This window comes from Oryctolagus cuniculus, chromosome 20 (assembly GCF_051225735.1).
Source record: "Oryctolagus cuniculus isolate XC-2025 breed Fujian yellow rabbit chromosome 20, ASM5122573v1, whole genome shotgun sequence".
Classification (NCBI taxonomy): domain Eukaryota; kingdom Metazoa; phylum Chordata; class Mammalia; order Lagomorpha; family Leporidae; genus Oryctolagus; species Oryctolagus cuniculus.
Genome location: NC_142886.1, coordinates 8,483,179 through 8,508,500, shown reverse-complemented (window position 1 = coordinate 8,508,500; position 25,322 = coordinate 8,483,179). Strand labels below are relative to the sequence as shown.

The 25,322-nt window shown below is 38.5% G+C and overlaps 1 pseudogene; it reads right to left on the bottom strand.

Annotated features, from left to right (window-relative positions):
• Positions 1–80: 80 nt before the first annotated feature.
• LOC149120041 (UBX domain-containing protein 6-like) lies at positions 81–19,477 on the bottom strand (annotated as a pseudogene).
• Positions 19,478–25,322: the final 5,845 nt, after the last annotated feature.

Genomic DNA, 25,322 nt, shown 5'->3' with positions numbered 1-25,322 from the left:
ACTCATGACACTGTCTCATACCAAGCTTTCCTCACAGCTTGTGCAGGGTGACCCATGTGGTGTCCTGGGCCAGCAACCACCTATGGGCCAGGAACATGGGAGGTAGGAGCTGATGGTGCTAAGGTAGGCAACAGGGTCCATGCTCTGAGATTCGGTTTCGGTGGCATGGGTGTGGCCCAGGCATGGTAGCCTCCCAGCAGATCAAGACAGCTGCAGGGCACTGTGACCTTGCCAGGCTCTGCCAGCAAATTCCCCAGGTGCAGGAAGTGGGTGCTGCAGGCCTGGCCCAGAGACTCCCTGCTTGCACTCCTCTCCAGGCCTGCCCCTGCCACCGGCCTCACTGCCAGTGGCTGTTTCCTGAAAGGGATTCACTGTTCTGTACGTGGCAGTTTAAAATTCTGGTTTTGTGTTGACTCTGAAAATGTAGGCTATGTAATTATAGGGACTTATATTTACCCAGAGTAACTGCAATGCAGTTTGTAAAAATTACCCTGGATATTTATTTTAAATACAGTTTCAAAATTTTAGAGTGTTTCATTTTATAAGTTCAAGTATAATTTCGGTAATGATTTCTACTTTTGGACAAAAATATCCTTTGAAATTTGTCTCCCATAAATTGATATAATGTGAAATGTGGGTTGTGAACAATACTCTCATTTGTTTCATTTGTTTGCTGCAGACATTTTTTTTTTTTTACAGGCATAGTGGACAGTGAGAGAGAGAGAGAAAGGTCTTCCTTTTGCCGTTGGTTCACCCTCCAATGGTTGCTGCGACCGGCACGCTGCAGCCAGTGCACCACACCAATTCAAAGGCAGGAACCAGGAGACAGGTTCTTCTCCTGCTCTCCCGTTGGGTGCATGGCCCAAGGACTTGGGCCATCTTCCACTGCACTCCCGGGCCATAGCAGAGAGCTGGCCTGGAAGAGGGGCAACCGGGACAGAATCTGGTGCCCCGACCAGAACTAGAACCTGGTGTGCCGGTGCTGCTTGGTGGAGGATTACCCTATTGAGCGGTGGTGCCATCCACAGACATTGTTAAGTTGATAGAACCTGAACAAATAAACAGTGAAACCCTCCCAGTTCAGGAAGAGGGGGAACTCATGGTTTCTTGAAGATGTCTCCCACTTGCTTCCATTACAGAAGAAAGATTCCATTTTTTGCTACATTTTATGCTTTCAGATGGGATTGTAGCTTTTGCTTTACAAATACATGGTTCCTGGCAAGAGCCAGTAGTGGGAGGATTGGAGAATGGTAAGATCCCTTCCATGCCTATTTAGGAAAGTAGAAATAAAGAGGAAGGCAGATGTCAGTTAAGGAGCTTGTCTGAAAATGCTTTTTTCAAACGTAACAAGATTATATGTTTATTTTTAGTAAAATAAAATCTTTTGTTCTTTTGTATGCAAGCAAATACAGTGCCTGTAACTTTCTAGATCTCAAGTGGTGGATTCAGTCTTCATTTGTTGTGCTTCTATCTCAACCTACAAATTATAGTCTTTTGTATCAGTTATTAAATAAGCATGTAAAATTCATAAGAATACAGTTAGTTGAGATGTTTGGTGTTTACAAAATATAAATAAGTACAAGAAAAGTAAGCGTTACATGCTGGAAGTACATATTCATTATTCGTAAATGATCCGAAGACTTGAAAGACCCATATTTATTATATAACCATATTTGTGAATTACCACTTAGGAACTTGAAGTGAAAAAAACAGTTATATATTTATATTAAGAATTCACATACAAATACATAACCCTCTCTCTCAAGTGCTCACCATACCTTACTACAAAAGAAGGAGGCCTGAGGCCACAGAAGTCCAAATATATAAAACATACTGAAATATCAAATATTTTGATATAAGTTCAAGCAAATCAAATAATGAGTTGCAAAGATTTTCATACAATTTGACTCAATGAAAACATAAACAGCTTAACAGCTGAAAAAATTTTGAAAAATATGAACTTTATTGGGTATGAACAATGTATTTCATTAAAAAAAAAGCCTACAACATGTTTAGTTCATCATGGCTCCCATATTTTTAAGAATTATAATTCACTATACACAAGTTGCAAATTAAGCTAGAACAAATACGTAGAAACATCTGCAGATATTTGTAATTTGTACTATGAAGTTCTGCAAAAGATAAAGAATTTAAACCATTAAAAAATTTAACAAAGGGTCTAGTGGTGTTGCACGTAAAGCCACCACTTGTGATGCCAGGATCCCATATGAGTGCAGTAGGTGTCTTGGCTGCTCACTTCTGATCCAACTCCCTGATAATGGCCTAAGAAAGAAGAAAGACTTTGCCCAGGTGTTGGGATTCTGCCACACATGTGCAAGACCCTGAGGAAGCTCATGGCTCTTGTCTTCAGCCTAGCCCATCCCTGGTCATTGAGGACATTAGAGAAGTAAATCAGCAGGTTGGACGCTTTCTCTCTCTCTGGGTCTCTCCCTCTCCCTCTGTAACTTTCAAATAACTAAATATCCTAACAAAATATACAGTGAACAAAAATTATTTTTTCCGATCATATTGATTTGACTCAATCAAATATGCTGGAAATGTGAGGTTAATGTTATTCTCATACACTATTAGTTAATGATATTAATACATTCTTTTAGATGGTAACTTAGTAAGATATCTTCAAATTTGAAACATAGCATCCTTTCTGTCTTGTAAGAACTTCACTGGAATTAGATCCTACACAAAACCCTGGATATTGTGGAATCATATGCACACCTCTGATAAGAACTTTTCTAATGTATTATATTTATAATATATAAAACATAATGGGTATTGTTTTGACAAAACAACAGACTAGTTATGGGATTTCTGGGTTTTGTTTCCAATGCATGAATGCTCAAATGATAGACCTTTAAATTAATTTATTGAGGGCTTGCCTACAATGTTACATATTCTGTAAACATTTCTGAATGTTGGATAAAACCTACAAGAACATATCCAAATATCTTTGATCTTTAATCTTAATCTTTAGTCTTTTTTACATATTTATTTGACAGATAGAGTTAGTGAGAGAGAGAGAGACAGAGAGAAAGGTCTTCCTTTCATTGGTTTACCCCCAAAATGGCCACTACAGCTGGAAATATGCTGATCCAAAGCCAGGATACAGGTGCTTCCTCCTGGTCTCCCATGTGGGTGCAGGGGCCCAAGCACTTGGGACATCCTCTATTGACTTCCCAGGCAACAGTAGAGAACTGGACTGGAAGAGGAGCAACTGGGACTAGAACCCGGTGCCCACATGGGATGCTGGTACCGTAGGTGGAGGATTAACCAAGTGAGCCACACTACCGGCCCCCAAAGATCTTTAATTTTAACCTAGTACGGCAAACTTTTCTATAAAGAGCCAGGTAGTAAGTATTTTTGACTTTGTGGACTGTAGTGTCTCTGCTGTCATCTAAAATATGTGTAAGCTATAGGTAAATAGATGGGATTGTATTCCAATAAAACTTTTTACAAAAACAGAAATGAAATAGATTTAGCCCACAGGAGCTATTACTGCAATGAATTTTCCTTTTCAGAATATCATGAATACATGTCATTACTCATTTTAAAGATATAATATCCCAGGGTGTTCCATACTATGATTTTCAAGAGGGAATTAAAAATAAATCTTTCGGGGCTGACTCTGTGGCATAGCAGATAAAGATGCTGCTTGCAGTGCCAGCATCCCATATGGGCACCAGTTCGAGTCCCAGCTGCTCCACTTCTGATCCAGCTCTTTGCTATGGCCTGGGCAAGCAGTAGAAGATGGCCCAAGTGTTTGGGCCCCTGACCTGGGTGGGAGACCCGGAAGAAGTTCCTGGCTCCTGGCTTCAGATCGGCGCATCTCTGGCCATTGCAGCCAATTCTGGAGTGAACCAGAGGATGGAAGACCTCTCTCTCTCTCTGCCTTTCCTTCACTCTCTGTGTAACTCTATAGAGATAAATGATAATTAGATGATGACAAAAAAGTCAAAATGTTAAATTCACTACAATTATCAGGAAAATATTAAAGAAATGTGTATCAAGAATTATACTTGCTAATTTAAAAAATATAAAGATGATTTGAAGTCCTTTAAAACTACAGAGAAGGCAAAGAATGAATCACCTTGAAAAGGAAAAGAATTACTTTTGTCTACGAAAATGTGTACAGGTTGGTAAAATGATGCATTGGACATCCCACTGCATCCCATATCAGAGTTCCCATTTGAGTCCTAGCTCCACTGTTTTGGATCCGGATCACTTCTAGTGTGCCTGGGAGGGAGCAGATGATACTCAAATACTTAACTGCATGGCACTGCCCACATGGGAGCCTGATGGATTTCATTGCTCCTGGACTTGGTCAGGTCTAGCCCTGGATGGTGCAGCTATGTGTAGTGAGCCATTAGATGGAAGATCTCTCTCTCTCTCTCTTTCTGTCTCTCTCTCTCTCCCTTTTTCCCTACATCCTCCTCAGATTTTTAATTAATAAAAGAAAATGTGAACATCAACATTTTCAGGAGAATGTAGAGAAATACCGTCCGGTAGGTGAGGTCTCAATGAGAAGGCCATCCAAGATGGTCACAGGTTCACTATTCTAGCATTGGTAGATATTGCTAGTCTACCAATTGGTAGAAATTGATACTAGAGTTGATAATATACATGTGATAGTAATATTTTGAAATGCAAAAGGAACTAATATTTTAACATAGGCTTGAATATTGCAAATTAAGACTAAATATCAATAATAGGTATAAGAAGATACAAATAAATAATTTATTATGAATTATCTATTATCTTTAGACTATAATCAACATATGATTTTCATAGCATGAATTACTGCACCAGATCTAGAAATCTCTGATCATAGCATGAATTACTACGCCAGATCTAGAAATCTCTGATCATAGCATGAATTACTATGCCAGATCTAGAAATCTCTGATCAACTCGTCATTAAAGATGTCATTGTAAATCACAGAACTTTTCATGATTTCATTATCACACAGGAAAAAGCTAACATTGATGGCCACACATTCACAGTGTTAATATTGCAAGAAATTGTTATACTAATAGCATACACAGGCAATCGTAATTACGACATGACAGAGGTAAAATCAATTCATGTTCTCATTAATAATATAGAATGTGATTACTCTCAATAGAATGAGTAATTTGTTAGAACCCTTAATAGAACGAATCTTGGCTGCTCCACTTCTGATCCAGCTCCCTTATAATCCACCTTGGAATGCAGTGGAAAAGGTCCATATGCTTGGACACTTACACCCTTGTGGGAGATCTTTAAGAAGCTCCTAGTTCCTGATCCAGTCATCGCCACAACCATGATTTGAGGAGTGAGCCAGAGGGTGGGAAGATCTCTCTCTCTCTCTCTCTCTGCATTTCAAATAAGTAATTCTTTTAAAAAAGAAACAATCACAATTTTATTTAAGAATAAATATAGAGCTTCAGGATTTTCAATCAAGAAAACATCACTCCGTAAATCAATGGAAAACTTTAAGACAACTGTATCTAGAAGGACATTTTGGAATATTTCAATTCCAATGTTAAATTGAATCTCATCACAATCCAGATGCAGTGAAGGGAAAGAACTTGAATGGGGGAAAGAATATACTGAACATAGGTAGTACAGAAAAAATGTGCACTTTAAAGTAGACAGGAAAGCTTAGACACTTTCCTTGAGTTAATAAACTCTCAGTAAAAATAGTAACCCACAATGCTAACACTTGCATACAACTTGGATATTGACTGATGTTACAAAATAGTGACAGTAATAAAGTCAAATAAAAATAAATGAAAAGTGATGTTCATATCATTGGATAAATTGTGATTAGGATAAAACTGAGCAGTTTGGTATGAATAATTACCAAGTATCAACTAAACAAAGAGATTTAGTGAAAATAGTCTTAAATCATATTTTTAAAATGATTGCATATTGCAGGAAGTTAAGATAATGTAACCCGGGCTGGTGCCGCGGCTCACTAGGCACGGTCAGGGCGCCGGATTCTGTCCCGGTTGCCCCTCTTCCAGGCCAGCCCTCTGCTGTGGCCAGGGAGTGCAGTGGAGGATGGCCCAGGTGCTTGGGCCCTGCACCCCATGGGAGACCAGGAAAAGCACCTGGCTCCTGGCTCCTGGCTCCTGCCATCGGATCAGCGCGGTGCGCCGGCCGCAGCGCGCCGGCCGCGGCGGCCATTGGAGGGTGAACCAACGGCAAAGGAAGACCTTTCTCTCTGTCTCTCTCTCTCACTGTCCACTCTGCCAGTCAAAAAAAAAAAAAAAAAGATAATGTAACCCAAAAGAAGAACCCTGACATAAAGATTTCCTCATGTAAAATATGGCAGATGTCCTAAATGGCACTCTTGCCTCAGAATCAGCCCTTAAGGCTTTCAGATCTGGCTGAAGAGCCCATGAGAGTATTTTAGGCATGGAAAGCCAAGACACTCTGGAAAAAAAAAAAAAGACCTAAATCAAAGACCTCTGCAGTGAGATCCCAGTGGAAAGAATGGGCCATCAAAGAAGGAGGTACCTTTCTCTGATGGGAGGAGAGAACCTCCACTTTTACTATGACCTTGTCTAAATAAGATTGGAGTCAGCAAACACAAAAGGCTTCCATAGCCTTGGCAACTCATGACAAGAGCCTATGGTGATTACTGATGCCATAAACAAGAGTGTCAATATGTTAAATCAACAACAAGAGTCACTGTGCACTTACTCCTCATGTAGGACCTCTGTCCTTAATGTGTTGTACAATGTGAATTAATGCTATAACTAGTACTCAAACAGTATTTTACACTTTCTGTTTCTGTGTGGGTGCAAACTGTTGAAATCATTACTTAATATATACTAAATTGATCTTCTGTATATAAAGAGAATTGAAAATGAATCTTGATGTGAATGGAATGGGAGAGGGAGCGGGATATGGGAGGGTTGCAGGAGGGAGGGAAGTTATGTAGGGAGCCTTTGTAATCCATAAACTGTACTTTGGAAATTTATATTTATTAAATAAAAGTTAAAAAACATAATGCTATTGAAAATGTCAACAGTAGTGATAAATTTGGAGATCCCTAAAAACTTCCAAATAGCAAAAAATTGTGTGATTCTGATAGCATGAAGCAGTACATTGATGTTAGACCAATCAGAGATACTATGTACAGGAAAGATTCCAAGATAACCTAGAAAATTTCCATGCGACTTGTAAACCTACAATGAAAAAGCCACATATTCATAATGCAAGAACCAGTATACCTAAGAAACTGAAATTATATATGAGTGATAACATTAAATTCAAAGGCAAAATCACCTTAATCCCTAAGCCAGAGAAAGATGCAGCACTGAAAGAAAATTACAGACCAATATCCCTGATGAACATAGACGCAAAAATCCTCAATAAAATTCTGGCCAATAGAATACAACAACACATCAGGAAAATCATCCACCCAGACCAAGTGGGATTCATCCCTGGTATGCAGGGATGGTTCAACATTCGCAAATCAATCAATGTGATTCACCACATTAACAGACTGCAGAAGAAAAACCATATGATTATCTCAATTGATGCAGAGAAAGCATTTGATAAAATTCAACACCCTTTCATGATGAAAACTCTAAGCAAATTGGGTATAGAAGGAACATTCCTCAATATAATCAAAGCAATTTATAAAAAACCCACAGCCAGCATCCTATTGAATGGGGAAAAGTTGGAAGCATTTCCACTGAAATCTGGCACCAGGCAGGGATGCCCACTCTCACCACTGCTATTTAACATAGTTCTGGAAGTTTTAGCCAGAGCCATCAGACAAGAAAAAGAAATCAAAGGAATACAAATCAAGAAGGAAGAAGTCAAACTATCCCTCTTTGCAGACGATATGATTCTGTACTTAGAGGATCCAAAGAACTCTACTAAGAGACTATTGGAACTCATAGAGGAGTTTGGCAAAGTGGCAGGATATAAAATCAATGCACAAAAATCAACAGCCTTTGTATACACAAGCAATGCCATGACTGAGAAAGAGCTGCTAAGATCAATCCCATTCACAATAGCTACAAAAACAATCAAATACCTTGGAATAAACTTAACCAAGGACGTTCAAGATCTCTACGATGAAAATTACAAAACCTTAAAGAAAGAAATAGAAGAGGATACCAAGAAATGGAAAAATCTTCCATGCTCATGGATTGGAAGAATCAACATCATCAAAATGTCCATTCTCCCAAAAGCAATTTATAGATTCAATGCAATCCCAATCAAGATACCAAAGACATTCTTTTCAGATCTAGAAAAAATGATGCTGAAATTCATATGGAGGCACAAGAGACCTCGAATAGCTAAAGCAATCTTGTACAACAAAAACAAAGCCGGAGGCATCATAATACCAGACTTCAGGACATACTACAGGGCAGTTGTAATCAAAACAGCATGGTACTGGTACAGAAACAGATGGATAGACCAATGGAACAGAATTGAAACACCAGAAATCAACCCAAACATCTACAGCCAACTTATATTTGATCAAGGATCTAAAACTAATTCCTGGAGCAAGGACAGTCTATTCAATAAATGGTGCTGGGAAAACTGGATTTCCACGTGCAGAATCATGAAGCAAGACTCCTACCTTACACCTTACACAAAAATCCACTCAACGTGGATTAAAGACCTAAATCTACGTCCTGACACCATTAAGTTATTAGAGAACATTGGAGAAACCCTTCAAGATATTGGCACAGGCAAAGAATTTCTGGAAAAGACCCGGGAGGCACAGGTAGTCAAAGCCAAAATCAACTATTGGGATTGCATCAAATTGAGAAGTTTCTGTACTGCAAAAGAAACAGTCAGGAGAGTGAAGAGACAACCGCCAGAATGGGAAAAAATATTTGCAAACTATGCAACAGATAAAGGGTTAATAACCAGAATCTACAAAGAGATCAAGAAACTCCACAAAAACAAAACCAACAACCCACTTAAGAGATGGGCCAAGGACTTCAATAGACATTTTTCAAAAGAGGAAATCCAAATGGCCAACAGGCACATGAAAAAATGTTCAAGGTCACTAGCAATCAGGGAAATGCAAATCAAAACCACAATGAGGTTTCACCTCACCCCGGTTAGAATGGCTCACATACAGAAATCTACCAACAACAGATGCTGGCGAGGATGTGGGGAAAAAGGGACACTAACCCACTGTTGGTGGGAATGCAAACTGGTCAAGCCACTATGGAAATCAGTCTGGAGATTCCTCAGAAACCTGAATATAACCCTATCATTCGACCCAGCCATCCCACTCCTTGGAATTTACCCAAAGGTGTTTAAATTGATAAACAAAAAAGCGGTCTGCACCCTAATGTTTATTGCAGCACAATTCACAATAGCCAAGACCTGGAACCAACCTAAATGCCCATCAACGGTAGACTGGATAAAGAAATTATGGGATATGTATTCTTTAGAGTACTATACCGCAGTAAGAAACAACAAAATCCAGTCATTTGCAACAAAATGGAGGAATCTGGAACACATCATGCTGAGTGAAGTAAGCCAGTCCCGAAGGGACAAATACCATATGTTCTCCCTGATCGGTGACAACTGACTCAACACCAAAAAGGAAACCTCCTGAAGTGAAATGGACACTATGAGAAATGGTGACTTGATCAGCATAGCCCTGACTGCTAATGGACAACTTAATACATTATCCCTCATAGTATTTTTTTTTGTCTGTTCTACTTAATATGACTGGTTTAATTCTGTATTTATCACACAGTTATTCTTAAGTGTTGAAAATTAACTGAAATGTGATCCCTGTTAAACATAAGAGTGGAAATAAGAGAGGGAAGAGATGTATAATTTGGGGCATGCTCGGGCTGACTTGCCCCAATTGGTAGAGTTGGAAACATACCAGGGGATTCCAATTTAATCCCATCAAGGTGGCATGTGCCAATGCCATCTCACTACTCCAAGTGATCAATTTCAGTTCACAATTGATCATAATGAAAGGACTAAGAGTCAAAGGGAGCACATAAACAAGTCTAGTATCTGCTAACACCAACCGATAGAATAAATAAAGGGGAGAGTGATCCAACATGGGAAGTGAGATACTCAGCAGACTCATAGAATGGCGGATGTCCTAAATAGCACTCTGGCCTCAGAATCAGCCCGAAAGGCACTCGGATCTGGCTGAAAAGCCCATGAGAGTATTTCAGGCATGGAAAGCCAAGACACTCTGGCAAAAAGATCTCTGTGAGTGAGATCCCAGTGGAAAGAACAGGTCTTCAAAGAGGGAGGTGCCTTTCTCTGAAGGGAGGAGAGAACCTCCACTTTGACTATGACCGTGTCTAAACAAGATAAGAGTCGGAGAACTCAGAGGGCTTCCATAGCCTTGGAAACTCATAACTGGTGCATAGGGAGATTACTGATGCCATAAACAGGAGTGTCAATTGGTAAAGTCAACAACAGGAGTCACTGTGCACTTACTCCTCATGTAGGATCTCTGTCCTTAACGTGCTGTACACTGAGGCTTAATGCTATAACGAGTACTCAAACAGTATATTTCACTTTGTGTTTCTATGGGGGTGCAAACGACTGAAATCTTTACTTAATTTACACTAAACTGATCTTCTGTAAAAAAAAAAAAAAGAAAGAAATTATCAATTCCCAACTTGACTCTCACTGGGATTAAACATGACAATAGGTCTGATCTGATTTCATCACCATTTAAAAAAAATCATCTATTATTTTTCACTTTATGTTTCTGTGTGGGAGCAAACTGTTGAAATACTTACTTAAGGTATACTAAGCTGATCTTCTGTATATTAAGATAATCGAAAATGAATCTTGATGTGAATGGAAGGGGAGAGGGAGTGGGAAAGGGGAGGGTTGTGGGTGGGAGAGACGGTATGGGGGGGGAAGCCATTGTAACACATGAGTCGTACTTTGGAAATTTATATTCATTAAATAAGAGATAAAAAAAAATTCAAAGGCAAAAGAAAAAAAGAATTTAAATGCTATGACAAAAATGATATGGTGGCAACTCTAAGTGGATAGAGTAATTTTGTAAAAAAGAAAACACAATTAATGCCAAGAAAATGTGACAATTTTTAGTGAACAATTATTCCTTAATATTACATGTAAAAACCATGTGAAATTTTCAGAAACTAAAATCCAGAAAAGATAATTTCCTTTCCATAGTGATTTTAAAGGTACACCAGCATCAAGAAAATCCATAAAATCAATAAAGACTTAAAAACATCCTTGAAAGAGGAAAAGAGAATGCTGGTCTCAGATGGATGTGGGATGTTTTGAAGATAAACATTTCTTAGGTTCCTTACAAAATTTTGAGAGAACTGACAACACAATAAAAAGCCAACAAATATGGCCACATGTTCACAGTGCTAGCATTGGTACATACTGTGATTAGATAATATAATTGGACAATAGTCATAAATTCAAATACAAAGTACAAGTTTAAACTTTTCTCCATCAGGGTACAAATATATTGTGATAACAATGACTAGAACTGTTTTTATAGGAGTGAAACTACAATAAGAACATTAAGATCATTTCATAAAAAATAGTCCACTGAATTCTTTAAAATGCAAAACAGGAAGAATGAGTGGAAATAAAGCAAAAATTTTGAAAATTACCAGATAAACATTGATGGAAAGATATTTGTATCTAAATCCTTGAAAATTAAAATTAAAATTTTATATTCCTCCAGAATTCCAGAAAAGCTAAAAAAATCCTCTAGGAACTGAGAAAGATTGGGTTAAGATGGCGTGAGCACTTGGGGCACAAAATAGTTGCAGAGAGAATTCAAAACATTTCCATCATGTTGATGTCATAAGAAGAAGCCACTCAAATAGGATACTGATGATATAAACAGGTCACACAGTGAATAAAGACAACAATTAAAAAAATGAGCATTTTACACGTGAATTGTATTTTACACGTGAATTACATTTTGATGATTGTAATTAGAATATAGGATAAATAGTAGAGTGATCAATAGACGTGAAGGAATTTGGTGAACAATAATCCAGTAAATATTTTCACCATGAGAAAAATTTTAAAATCAAGGAAGGTAAATCAAGGAATATTTTTGGTGCCTTAACTCTTTAATTATTCTATCATTTTCAACTTTTGGCTTATTTCCATTGGAAGTATCAAGTGAATATCCTTGTGCATATATCTCTCTTCACAATCCTGATAATTTTATTTTCATTCTTTTTCTAAAATTTTATTTATGTTATACAATTTTCATGTATTTTATAGGTAGTGATTTAGAAACACTGTGATATTTCTCACCCTACCCTCCCTTTCATCCAGTTTCCAACCTTTCATCCTCCTCCCTCTCCCATTACCACTGTTAAATTTTCAAAGATCTACTTTCAGTTTAATTAATGTTTGTAAAGTTAGCCCCAAATTAAGTAAAAGAGTTCAATAAACAATATAAGGAAAATGGAAAAAAATAATAATTTTCATCAAATTGATGAAACCACAATGAAAAATAAACCAGGATGAGCTAAGTTTTCTGTGCTAGGATGAGCATATACTACATCATGATGTATACATGTCACAGAAATAAAAGATGAGGATATAACCCATAATCTGCTTATTGGAAGTGACAGCAATAATGTAGGAGCAATAGCATAACAAGCATATACAACAGGATTGGATCAACCAACATGTATTAAATTTGCATTAAACTTGAGAAATAAAAGAAGAAATCAATAATTGTAAGTAAGGAAAATATGCCATTTATAACAAAAAAAAAAACCCTTAAATGAAAGATACTGGCATCTACAGTTACACTTATGTACAAAAACTACCAAAGATAAAAGTATATTACCTAAAAAGGGAGAATGAGAATAGGAGCCAAAAGTCTTTCTGATGAACTATATATATAAAAATGGCCAACAAAATTAATAAAATTTTGAGTATGTTTATGATCTTTCAATATAAAATGCAAGCAACATATGGATAGGTTTGGTTCTAGGATGGGCTTTCATTACACTACTAATCATTTACACAGGTGATAAGAATACATTCAAAGACAAAATGAGATACACAAAGAGGTGTATTGGTTAGAATAAAATTTATATTATATTTTCAAGATTATGAGTAACATTAGATTAATTAAGAGTAACAATATTAATGACAAGCACATTAAATAGATTTTTGTGGAAAATAGCCCATAGATATATATATATATATAGTTTATTTATTTATATATTTGTATATAGAACAAAACTTTAGAAATGTATACATAAATATAAAATCTATTATCTAAAAAGTATAATTTAGAGTTCCAAGAATGGGGAACAAGCCACCAGCTGTAGCTCATAGTTTCCATCTCTCCCTCTCTACCAACCTCTAAAATTAGATAAATATATACAATCTTGAGGTCAAAACCACATCCAGATCCTGACACTTATCCACATAATTGTCAGGAAATGTGCCAATATCTAGACACACAGTGCAAAATTTGAATAATCAAAAAACTCAATAATCAAACAATGAATTAGAGTTCCATAAAAATCCAGAAGTTATATATATATATATATATATATATGTATAAACATATATACACACATATACCTATAGCTAATTATTTTTTTTCATGTATATGTATATATTACCTTGAGAAGAGAGAATGCCTATGCTTGGTTAAGATGGCTCTGAAACACTGTATACCTGAATGTTTCCAGGACAACTTATAGAATGTTGAGTGTGATGGTGATCTCACAATAAAGATTTAAATCATCATAGACAATGGTCACAGGGCTAGGATTAGCCTAGACTAGAATATCTGTGAAAAAGAGTGAGTTCAATGAATTCAAGGTTCAAAAAAATTTACCTAAATTTCTGAAGTAAATGGTTAATTTCAAGTTACATGTATGTACATAAGGCTAAAAATGAACTCCCCAGCTAATGAGACTGGTGGAACAGCCCTAGTTTGTTCTCAGGTACTGTGAATATAAAATTTGTTTGGAAAGCTTCCAGAAATTGAAGAGTTGATGCCCTAACAATGATAAAGAAAATCATGGTAGCCTTAAGTTTCCTGCACTAGAACTGACACAAATTAGATTATTGACTATTTACTCAGGCTACAGTAAACAAAATCAAATACAACATGAAAAGTAGAGAAATGGGACAATTTTATATATGTGGTATATTGACTATTGGATATACCAATGGCAAATTTGGTAGAAGCAGAAATAAGGCCACAAGAAGATGTAACAGACATAGATAAAAACAGCCCTAAATAAACATTTAAGCTACAGAAAATGTGTACTTTCTTAAATCAAGGAAATTGTATGCCAATGAATTCAATAATCTTGAGCCAAGATAACAGTGTCTCAACCTAATGCATGGAAAATTTAAAATGAATGCCAATTTTGAGTCTCTAAAAATAAAGAAACTATAAAACACATGTGTCCTTGACAGTGAAACAATGTAATGTCCAAAAGAGATTTTATAGAACATGAAGATGGAGGTTACTAATACTACCTGAACAATTTTGAGTAAATTCATGGCATTATTAGGTAAATGCCCAAAAGAATGCCATACATTGGCAGTGCTAAGATTAGATTTCATGTGGATATTGATATACACAAAGTAATAAATTAAAAATGAAAATAAAAATACAAACCTGATGCACCTGGCAAGGGAAAAGTTTGCTTTGCCTTAAGTAACAATGAGTATTATAGTGTGAGACATAATTTAAAGACAAACATGTGGATGGGTATTTCTATAAAAGGGTCCAGAATAAACTGGAAAAATTGTAGAATGGCAGGGACATGTATTTTGGAAAATTTCTGAAATCAGAAAATAATTTACAGCTCCAGTAACATCCAGAAAGATATAGTATCCCATGCTGATGACCATGATGGTACTGGCTCCATAAGGTGCAGAAATCCTGTACTCATGACAGTATCTAGGACAACTTGCAGCATTTAAATTGAGTTTATAACCACAAAATCATAAAACTATGGTACCTACTGTTTCCCTGTGCTAGTATTGTCATAAATCAGGTTACTAATCACACATTCAGGTGGCAGTGGTAAATTCTAAGACAAAATAAAGAGATATACACTCTATATAAGACAGTTCATTTTGATTACATATTGTACAAATTAGTAATTTGGGAGAAAAAGAGTCAAAATCATATAGAGATGGCATGGAGGAATACAAAACTTAAAATTACATTAAAATAATAAAAATGTCAGGAACCTAAATTGGAAAAGACCATGATGACTAATATATTAACTTCTAGTGAGCATACAAGTACCTTAACCAATAAATATTTATGGTCAAATTTTGATTTTTGAGTACTAAAAAATAGCAAATTGTAAACAGAATTCATTAACTTGAACATCTGAAAGGGTCTGCTATAGTGACACAATTTTGTACAATCATGTACATGGAAGGAGTGAGACAACTTACAGAAATGTGAGCCACTTGATGTTCAAAAAGAGAATGCTGACTAGAATGAGCAAATGCTTTCAGGGCTATGATTGGCATGTATTTTGATATTGAGTATTAGGGAATAATTTTGTAGAAGTCATAGGGAATAATGTATTATTGACAAAACGGTATACAGGAATTTTGTGGAAAAGAAACATATATATGTATATTTACATACACATATATGTATATGTATAAATTTATGAAAGAAAATAAATTTAACAGAACTTAAAACAAGAATATTTCAAGTATCTTAACAAAATATATTTGAACTATAATACTGATATGAAGAAATGACTTTGTAAATATTTCCAGAATCAAGTCAAAGTGTGTAGTTACAAAAGAGTCCATGAAATTTAACAAAATATCTGATCTGCAAAGGAGAATGATGACACTGATGCAAAATGATTCTACGCAATGTTGTGCATGAACATTGTCTGAAAACTGGAAAAATTTAGGTAAAGTTGATTACATTACAAAGTAAATTAACCCAAGATTGCCACAGGTAACTTGTTCTATCATTGACATTGTTACACTATTAATGAAAAAAGTAAAGGAGTAGTAATGAATTCAAAAATAGAAATGGAATAAAGTATGTATTCAATGACATAAATTGATGATCATGTTCAACTGAAGTGTAATTTTAAAAATAAATTATTCAGATATGGCATGGCACATGACATTTTAATTACTGTGACTAGAAACTTGTAATTTGTTTGTATTTATAGAATTTTAAGCAGACATAGGTGAAATTTTTAAAAAATAGGCCTAAGATTATATTTACAAAAGAGTACGTAATTGCAGGAATACAATGCAGATAAAATTTTTTTAAAGATTTATTTTATTTATTTGAAAGGCAGAATTCCACAGAGAAGTAGAGAGAGACAGAGAGAGAGAGAGGACTTTCATCTGCCAGTTCACTTCCTGAATGGCACTATGGCAAAGGCTGCTAAAATCCGATTCCAGGAGCCAGGGACTTGTACCAGGTCTCCCACATGGGTGCTGAGGCCCAAGCATTTGGGCCACCTTCTTGGTTTCCCGAGCATATTGGCAGGGAGCTGAATCAGAAGTGGAGCAGCCAGGACTTGAACTGGCACCCATATAGGATACCACAGCTGCAGGGCGGGCTTTGACCTGCCACACCACTGCATGGACCCCTAGACCAATTAATGTTACTTAGCATAATAATTCGGAAACAAAGATAAAAGCATGTTAATGTAGCATGTGGAAATTTTCAAGATCAACATTAAATTATGTGTACCATTGAATCTATAAAATGTTCTAAAGCATGTGTACTCTTGGAAGGGTGAATGGTCCACTATTTCAATACAGTTCTCAGGAAACGTGCAAATGAATGTTCTGAGATGATGTATGGAATTTTGTTTGAAATGATGAACTCACAATAAAAATGGCAAGAAAAGTTAAGAGTGAAAGTCTGATGTTAGCTCTTCAAGGAAGATGGAAGAGAAATATAGATGAAAACGATAAAATGCAACAGGAAATAAGACTTAGATGCACGTAGTATGCTAAAAAAATTCAAAATGTCTGTGAACAGAACTGAGTCATTCTTTAGGAATGATAACAAAGTAGTGAACACATATACAGTAAGTGGATGAAGATATCAATTAAATTAACTCTTAAAGAATAAAAAGAAAATTGTCATATTTTAAAACAAGAAACCAACATGTCTCATAACAAAGTCAAGTTAATGGAATAGAAGTATACAGAATTACACTTTGGAAAATAAAATAACCAAGGTAAATATCTTTTCCATACAATTCACAATTTGGTATATATATTGCATATATAGCCATGTGTATTTGCTTCTGAAAAATTATGAACAAGAAAGTTACACAGACACTTCATGAAAGGATATGACATGGTCACCTCCCAATGAAAAGCAGGCCAGGGTAAGCCCAGGTTCCCCATGTTAAAATTAAAACAACATAGGCGGCGCTGCGGCTCAATTGGCTAATCCTCTGCCTGTGGCACCAGCACACCAGGTTCTAGTCCCGGTCAGGGCACGGGATTCTGGCCCAGTCACTCCTCTTCCAGTCCAGCTCTCTGCTGTGGCCTGGGAGTGCAGTCGAGGAGGGCCCAAGTCCTTGGGCCCTGCACCCACATGGGAGACCAGGAGAAGCACCTGGCTCCTGGCTTCGGCCACAGCGGCTATTGGAGGGTGAACCAACGGTAAAGGAAGACCTTTCTCTCTGTCCCTCTCTCTCACTGTCCACTCTGCCTGTCAAAAAAAAAAAAATACTACAACATAGCATGGTAATGACAATAGCACTGCTACAGAGCACTGCTACGGAAGTGTAAATAATCTCATTACCTGCAAATCAAAATTGTCCCAAAATAGGTGTGATATTTTGCATTTTATTTTATTGTTGTGGTTAAAGAATCCCAAGCAGATGTAATGGACATGATTGAAAATTATTTCCAAAATTTCACTTACAAAAATGTAAAATTTGCAGGAATTTAATCTAAAATGTTTATGGTACTCAGGGAAATGATGTTAAATTAAGTATACCACCGTGTATTATTCAACAGTTACAATTATTATAGGTTTTTTTTTGAGGCCAACTCTGCTTTTGTTGTACAAGAGCTGCTCCATGGCTGCCAGGAGCTCGGTCTTCAGGAGCCATGCGCGTGGGGCTCCGCCAGCAGCCCGAGGTCCTCCAGCACCGCTGGGTCCCACGAGGTCAAGAGGGCGAAGGGCACCTGGGGGCAGAGCAAGCCTCACCCTACTGCTGGGGGGCAGCACGCGGCCCTGCTGTCTGACTTCCAGGGCCCCGCACCCAGGCTGGGCACCCCTCCCCAGGGTGCACTCCTTCAAGGCCAGGTTCTCCTCCTCCAACAGCTTCTGCCCCCTGAGGCCAGCAGCTCCAAGTACAGCCAGCCGCTCTCCAAGGCCTCCCAGAGGAAGCTGTACAGCGCCAACAATCGCTTGCAGGCATAGAAGGTCCCCGCGGGCAGGACGGTCAGGGCTGACTGGACAGCATGCACCATGCCCGCAGCCCTCCCGGGGCACCCAAGCCCCAGCGCCCCCCACCAGCCTCCTGCAGCAGGCAGCTGTCCCGGAGGCGCATGCGCAGTGTGAACCTGTACCCCCGCAGCTCCCTCTGCTCCTCCTACTGGCGCCTGGCCTTAGCCCACAGCACACTCAGCTGCTCCACTACACTGGCCCTGAGCCTCTGCTCTGGCTTCACCTCTTCTGCCATGAGGCTGAAGAAGTCCGCGGGGCAGCTAGAACTTGGAGGCCTGCAGCGTGGTCTGCACAGGCTTGGCGGCCAGCGGCTGCTCCTTGTGCCTGTGCAGGCTCTGGGGCTGGGCCACCACCGCCTGGGTCAGCACCTAGAACTCTTGCGGGCTCTCCTGATCAGGACTGGAAGCAGGGCCTTCTGGAACCCGATGGCCTCAAAACACTCATGTGCCCCCTCCAAGCAGTTGATGCGCTCCGGGAACAGCTTGTTCTGCAGCTTGATCTTCGGTACTTCTCCTCCTCGGGGTGCAGGTGGAGGTTGTCCAGGTACTTGGCAGTGGTGTCCACGCCCAGCTTCACCCTGTCATGGGCTTTGTTGAATGTGTGGATCTTCATGATGGACACAGCCTCTGAGAGAATGGCCTCCTTGATGCCGGCCTCCCGCTGGTCCCTGCTCAGGGTGGCCCCGTGAGCGCGCAGGTGAAGTACATGCCCAGCACCACCAGGTGAGCTGACCCTCCTCTTTGGCCTCAGGGACCGCGTTAGTCCCTTGTGCCTCGGGGCTCCCACGGACAGTGGCCTGGGCTCGCTGCTCCTTCCTCACCTGGTTCCCCATGGACCTGGGTCCCTGGGCCCAGGGCTGCTTCTGCTCCAGCCGCCGCCATCTGCACCTCATCGATGGGTCCCCAGCGTGGCAGGGCTGCCTCAGAGCCAGCTGGTTGGGTTTCTCTTTGGGGGCCTTCTCCCCCAGGGAGTCTGTGGTTTCTGACCAGGCCCTGAACTCTTGAATTTGATGTCTGCCTTGATCTCCTGGAAGAATTTCTTCATCGTGGGGGGGGGGGCAGTAGTGGTGGGGGAGGGGGGCACAGCCCAGTCAGGATGGGCTCAATTATTATATTTATAGGAAAAATATGGGCACAGAGAAGTGCATTATGGACAATTTCAAAAATCTAAGATAGTTTAATTTTTCATTTTCTAAATATTCACGAAAGTAAATATAAATTTCCTGTCAATGAGTATGATGACACTAGGGCCTAGAAGATTCTAAAGAGCTTTGAACATAACAGTTACCTGGAAACCACCCAAAATATACAGGGAGTTGATGACCTCAAAATGAAAAATGAAAACCTCATGTTTTCTCCGATGTGTAGTCGCTAATAAACAGAATAATAAACAAATTTATTGTATATGAGTGAAACTGTCATGTTGAGATTTGATTATTATTGATAGTGCTTGTCTACTCCCATGAACTACGGTCTTTCTACTTTTGACTTGTTGAACTCTTTATTTAGTGCTGCATTTTGCCTGTGAATATAAACAAAAATGTTATCCCAAAAATTCAAAAAGAAAGGAAGGAAGAGGGAAGGAGATAAATGTCATTATATCCTTAGAATTGTACCTTTGAAATACACGAAATCTGTTCTCTTTAAATTAATAAAAATAAATTATTAAAAACATATGATCCATTCTCCTGAGTGTGACAAGGTATTTTATTCTGCCCTGTGACTTGCCTTGTTTTTCTTCAAGAAAGTATTTTTAGCAAATTGTGCTCAACATTACATGATATGTAAAATGCAACCAAGAAAGGGATATCAAAGAACTGTGCTTTCTCTTTGAACCAGACTGTAATTAGCTGTTCTCCCATGCAATTAGCCAGGAGGTGGATTGGCAGCCAGCACATGAATCAGTGCTCATATGGGGTGCTGCCATCACGGGAAGAGGAATTACCTGCTCTGCCACAATGCTGGCTCCTCATGCACTTTTATTGGTATGTGGTCTTTTATGAAGTGTGTTCTCATAATTTTCCTCTCTCATTGGTTTGTCTTATTGTTGAGTTATAAACATAAATAGCCAATACTTTCAGTTGTCCAAAGTACTAAAATTCCAACAATGCGCCTATCACTCTCACTCTTCTCATTAGTAAAAGTAAAATTTCAGCAACCATAACCCATAAAATTGTACAATAAGGAAAGACCAGAGACTGTTCCCGAACAATAAATCAATTTAATTCCAGATGCCATCTTAGCTTGATTTATCTGGTACTCTAAAAGCATAGACCACATGCTAGGTCATAAAGTAAGTCTCAGCAAATTCAAAAACTTTGACATAATATCATGCATCGTCTCAGATGAGAAATGGAATAAAGCTGGAATTCAACAACTCAGGATTCTCTAGATCACACGGAAACACATCGAGACTGAACAACATGCTTTTGATTTAACAGTGGGTCATACAAGAAATCAGTACAGAATATAAAAAGGAATGGGATACAGCCAAAGCAGTGTTAAGGGTGAAGTTTACAGCAATCAGTGCCTACATGAAAAAATTGGAAAGATACCAAAAAAATGAGCTATCAATGCATCTCAAGGACCTAGAAAAACAACAACAAATCAAACCCCAAATTAATAAGATGAAAGAAATGATTAAAATGAGAGAATAAACAAAAATGAAACCAGTAAAATAACAAAAAATAGGTGAAATGAAGAGCTGTTTTTTTGAAAAAATAAATAAAATAGTTCTACCATTGGAGCAACTAAAAAAAAAAAGAGGGAGAAGACCCAAATCAATACAACCAGAGGTGAAAAGGATATGTAACAACATATAACACAGAAATCAAAAGAACCATTAGAAAATATTATAAAGTTTTGACAAAACTATAAATTTTAAGAATGAAGTAGGTCATTGCAGCACTCCAATCACGGAATGGAAAAAAATCACCATGCTAAGGCAGATCATAATTAAACTGCATAAACCCAGAAATAAAGATAAATCTTAAAAGCCCTGTAAAAGAAAATGATGGATTTTTTAAACAGAGGATCAATAGAATGTTAACAGCATTCACTGTTGGCGTTCATACAAATTACATGACTCTCAGAAACCTCCTTCAAGTACTGAATGAAAAGAGTGTTTGTGTAGTATTTTTCATATGGGCAAAGTATCTTTCAAAACTCAAAAAGAACAGTATGTTCATGTTACAAATATTTTATTTGAGATTGACATGCATATATGACTTTCATGTAAAATATTCTATTACATTTGAAAAGCATACTAAAATAATCCTAATCTCTTTTCTCAAGCCACTTTAGATAATAATCTTAAAGGAATTATCCAAGTATCTAAAGATATATAGACTACAGAAAATTTCTAAAATCAAAGGTTACTTTACATTTACTAAATTGTATAAAATGCAAAAATAAAGGAATTTGGTGAAAAATAAATTGTAATTATATAAAGTGAGAAGTAAAAATCAATGAATATAAAACTCACTCCACCTACTAGAGAAATTCTGAGGATGTATATCTAGAGCTACATTTTGGGAAAATTCAGAGAATGATAATTTTGGAATTATAAAAATTAAGAAAGTTTAAAAATGTGTGACTTTAAAGTGTGTAAGATTAAGCTTACCCTAACAGATTTCAGAGAGACTATACATTAATGTTGCCAGCAAAACTTAACAGAATTTTGAGTGATTTGATGTCATCACTGTGAAAGAAAGTCAAGCCAGAATGTCACAATACAAGGATTTAATTAAACAAGGATATTAAGTACACACATACTTGGCACAGACGATGTGGCACAACAAGTTAAGGCCCCGGCCTGCAGTGCTGCCATCCCATACTGGCACCAGTTCCAGTCCCAGCTGTTCTATTTCCAATCTGCCTCCCTGTTCATGTGCCTGGGGAAAGCAGTGGAGAACAGCCAAACTCCTTGAGCCCCTGTACTCACATGGGAGAACCAGAAGAAGCTACTGGCTCTTGGCTTTGGATCAGCTGAGCTCTGGCCATTGCAGCCATTTGGAGAGTGAACCAGTGTATGGAAGACATTTATTTCTCTGTCTCTCTTTGTCTCTGTCTCTCTCTCTGTAACTCTTTCAAATAAATAAATACATCATTAAATTAAAAAAACGCCATATATCAATAACTGCAATCACAAAACCAGAAAGGCTGCTCATAATATAAAATACACCACTAATACTGTAAGTAAAACTAAATAACTTCATGGGAATTACAATAAAATCACTAGCAGATATAAGGGAGATGGGCGAAAAAGGAATCCATTTCAAACAGTATAAAGTATTTGTAAATAGAATGTCTTAAGTTGTGTACTTTACACAGTATATTATAGGAATGGTACCAGTGCCCAGAAATACATGATGGAAAATTTCACATGTCAATGGCAACATTCGGGAAAAGATAAATTAATGTGTGGAACAGAATACTGTGGCAATCACTCTCAAAATTTGTGTGGTGAATATTGGATGCTTTGTTAGGTTGCACTATTTTTCTTTGAATGCTCAATTCTGAAATATTCTTGAGGCTAACGTTGTTAATTTTTTTTTCATGTGGTCATTATGTCTGATTTGCCATGTACTTTACAAACACTCTTCAATTTGGGCTACAGGGTGTCAAATTTATAGACTAAGGAAAAATTGATCAATGTGCCACAGTGAGTTGTCCAATTCATGGTTGGATATAACTTTCCAATTAACCCTCTTATCTTTTCTCAATATTACAAATATGTATTTTATTTTTTATATATATTTCTTATACACACACATATGTATATATATCCCATGTGATATTTTTTTCATGGACTGAAATCACTTTGTGGTATTTTTTCTGCAACACTGGAGATTTTTTTAAAAAAATATGCTTAAGGTGAGGGAATTTTAAAAATCCCTTTTTACAGAGACAGTCTTTAGTGCATGTGCACCTCCAACCCTGAACTTGTTAGCGATGCTGTTTTGAGCCAGGTCAGCAAGTTAACCTGTACAAGTTTGCTAATAAAGGATGGTTGATATTTCCAAAAAAAATGTGAATGTTACATAATTTTTCAAAGTTTCCTGACACATCAAAACATCATGTTGCATGACTTGAATTAACACAAATTTTGTCAATAATATCCAACAGTCTGGAAAAAGTAAAACAAACAAAAAGAACCAGGCTCTCATATCAAAATATAAATTCAAAAAAACTCAGTAGACATATCTTCGTGATTGGAAAGGCTTTATGGAACAGAATAATTTTTAAAATACTCATAAATTTAAGCAGAAAAACTATCTATGTTAAAAGTGCATATGCAGACAACAGGCTGTCAAGGGAAAGTGTAAAGGCTAAGATGATAACCAAGTGTCAAATTACAGGGCACTTGAGCTCCTCTAAAACCTGAACAGAAATGCCAAGTCAAACAGAACTTTTGTTTTAGCCTTACCCACCCCAGGTGACTGTGTTATTGGAAACAGAAAATACTGAGACCCCCTAGAAACAGCTGTGCTGAGAGCTCAGCATCCTGGAAGAGACCCTGCTGCCCACATATTTAGAAAACTGGGGGGAATCAGGTCCCGGCAGGGAAGAACAGAGGAGCCCAGGGCTGCATAAACTACAGCTCCCGTCCCACACGCACCCCACACACGGAGCCCACATTCTCCCTAATGACCACCCCGTGCCCACTGCACAGTCAGGGAGACGCGGGGCTGCTGCCACACAGCTGCCTGGGGAAGGCTCTGGGGATGAGAAGTCGCTGTGAGCAGGGAAGGGGCAGGGTGTCGGGGGTCCCGGGTGCCAGTGCAGACCCCGACCCCCGGGTCTGAGGGGACCAAGGGAAGCGCTGGGCCAGCGGCAATATGGCACCACAGATTCGGAGACGACCTCTGGGAGGCCCGCGTCCTGCCAGCTTCTCAGCAGCTTCCACGGCTGCTTTACGCCTCTCCCGACACCTGGGCGCACACACTCACCACGTCGCGGTTTTCAGCTCCAGGTGTCCAGCGTCCCCCGGTGATGAAGGTGAAGGCCACGGAGCCCGACTCACTTTGGGAGCCTCGCGCCTGCAGAGCCGTCTCCTAGCACCTCGCTCCTGCCCAGAACTGTAAGATGACTGTGACGTCAGGACCCCGCGTGATGACGTGGCGTGGACGTCGTCGTGCCTGATTGGACAGCGTGCACGGCCGTGAGCACACACAACCTCGCAACGGATGCATCCTATCATCATCCTCCAGGGCAATGGGCCCCTGACTTCAGGTTGTGCTGGGTGGGAGCAGCAGGAGGCGAGGCCTGGGTGCAGGTCGGACTCCACCTCCCCAGGTGGGAGGCCTCTCCCCTCTGCTCCTGCACCTGCCGGGTCCCTCCTGTGGCCCTGCCCTCCCTGATGGGTCCCTGCTGGAGCTCTCGGTGCAGTAACTGCTTCAGTGAGTCACAGTTCTGTGCGTCGGCCTCTGGGCTTTATTTTCTTCGTATTGTGACTCATTTTCCTGTTGGGTCATTTGTGTTACTGTTTAATATTGATTGGAAGAAAGCTGAAAGACATCCCATGATTTAATCATTATTTTCCCGTTTCTCCTGTTAATATTTGCTTTCTACTCTGCCTATTGACCTTTAATATTTTCTATTTGTTTCTTGCTGGTGCGTGGTAATCTAATGGATTTTAAAAATATTGATCTTTCCATCAATCTGGTTAAATTCTTTATCAGTTGTATCTGTTTTTAGATTTTATGGACTCTAAATATCTCCAATATATTGACATTTTATTCCTTAGAAATCTTTACACCTTATTTTTAATTTTGCTCTCCTTTCCCTCCACTTCCCCGATTAAAAATTTGATGAAAGAGGAGGCACCTGGTCTAGCCTTCCTTCCAGGGAAAAAGCTGCCTATGATCCTGTAGGTATTGTGTTGTTTG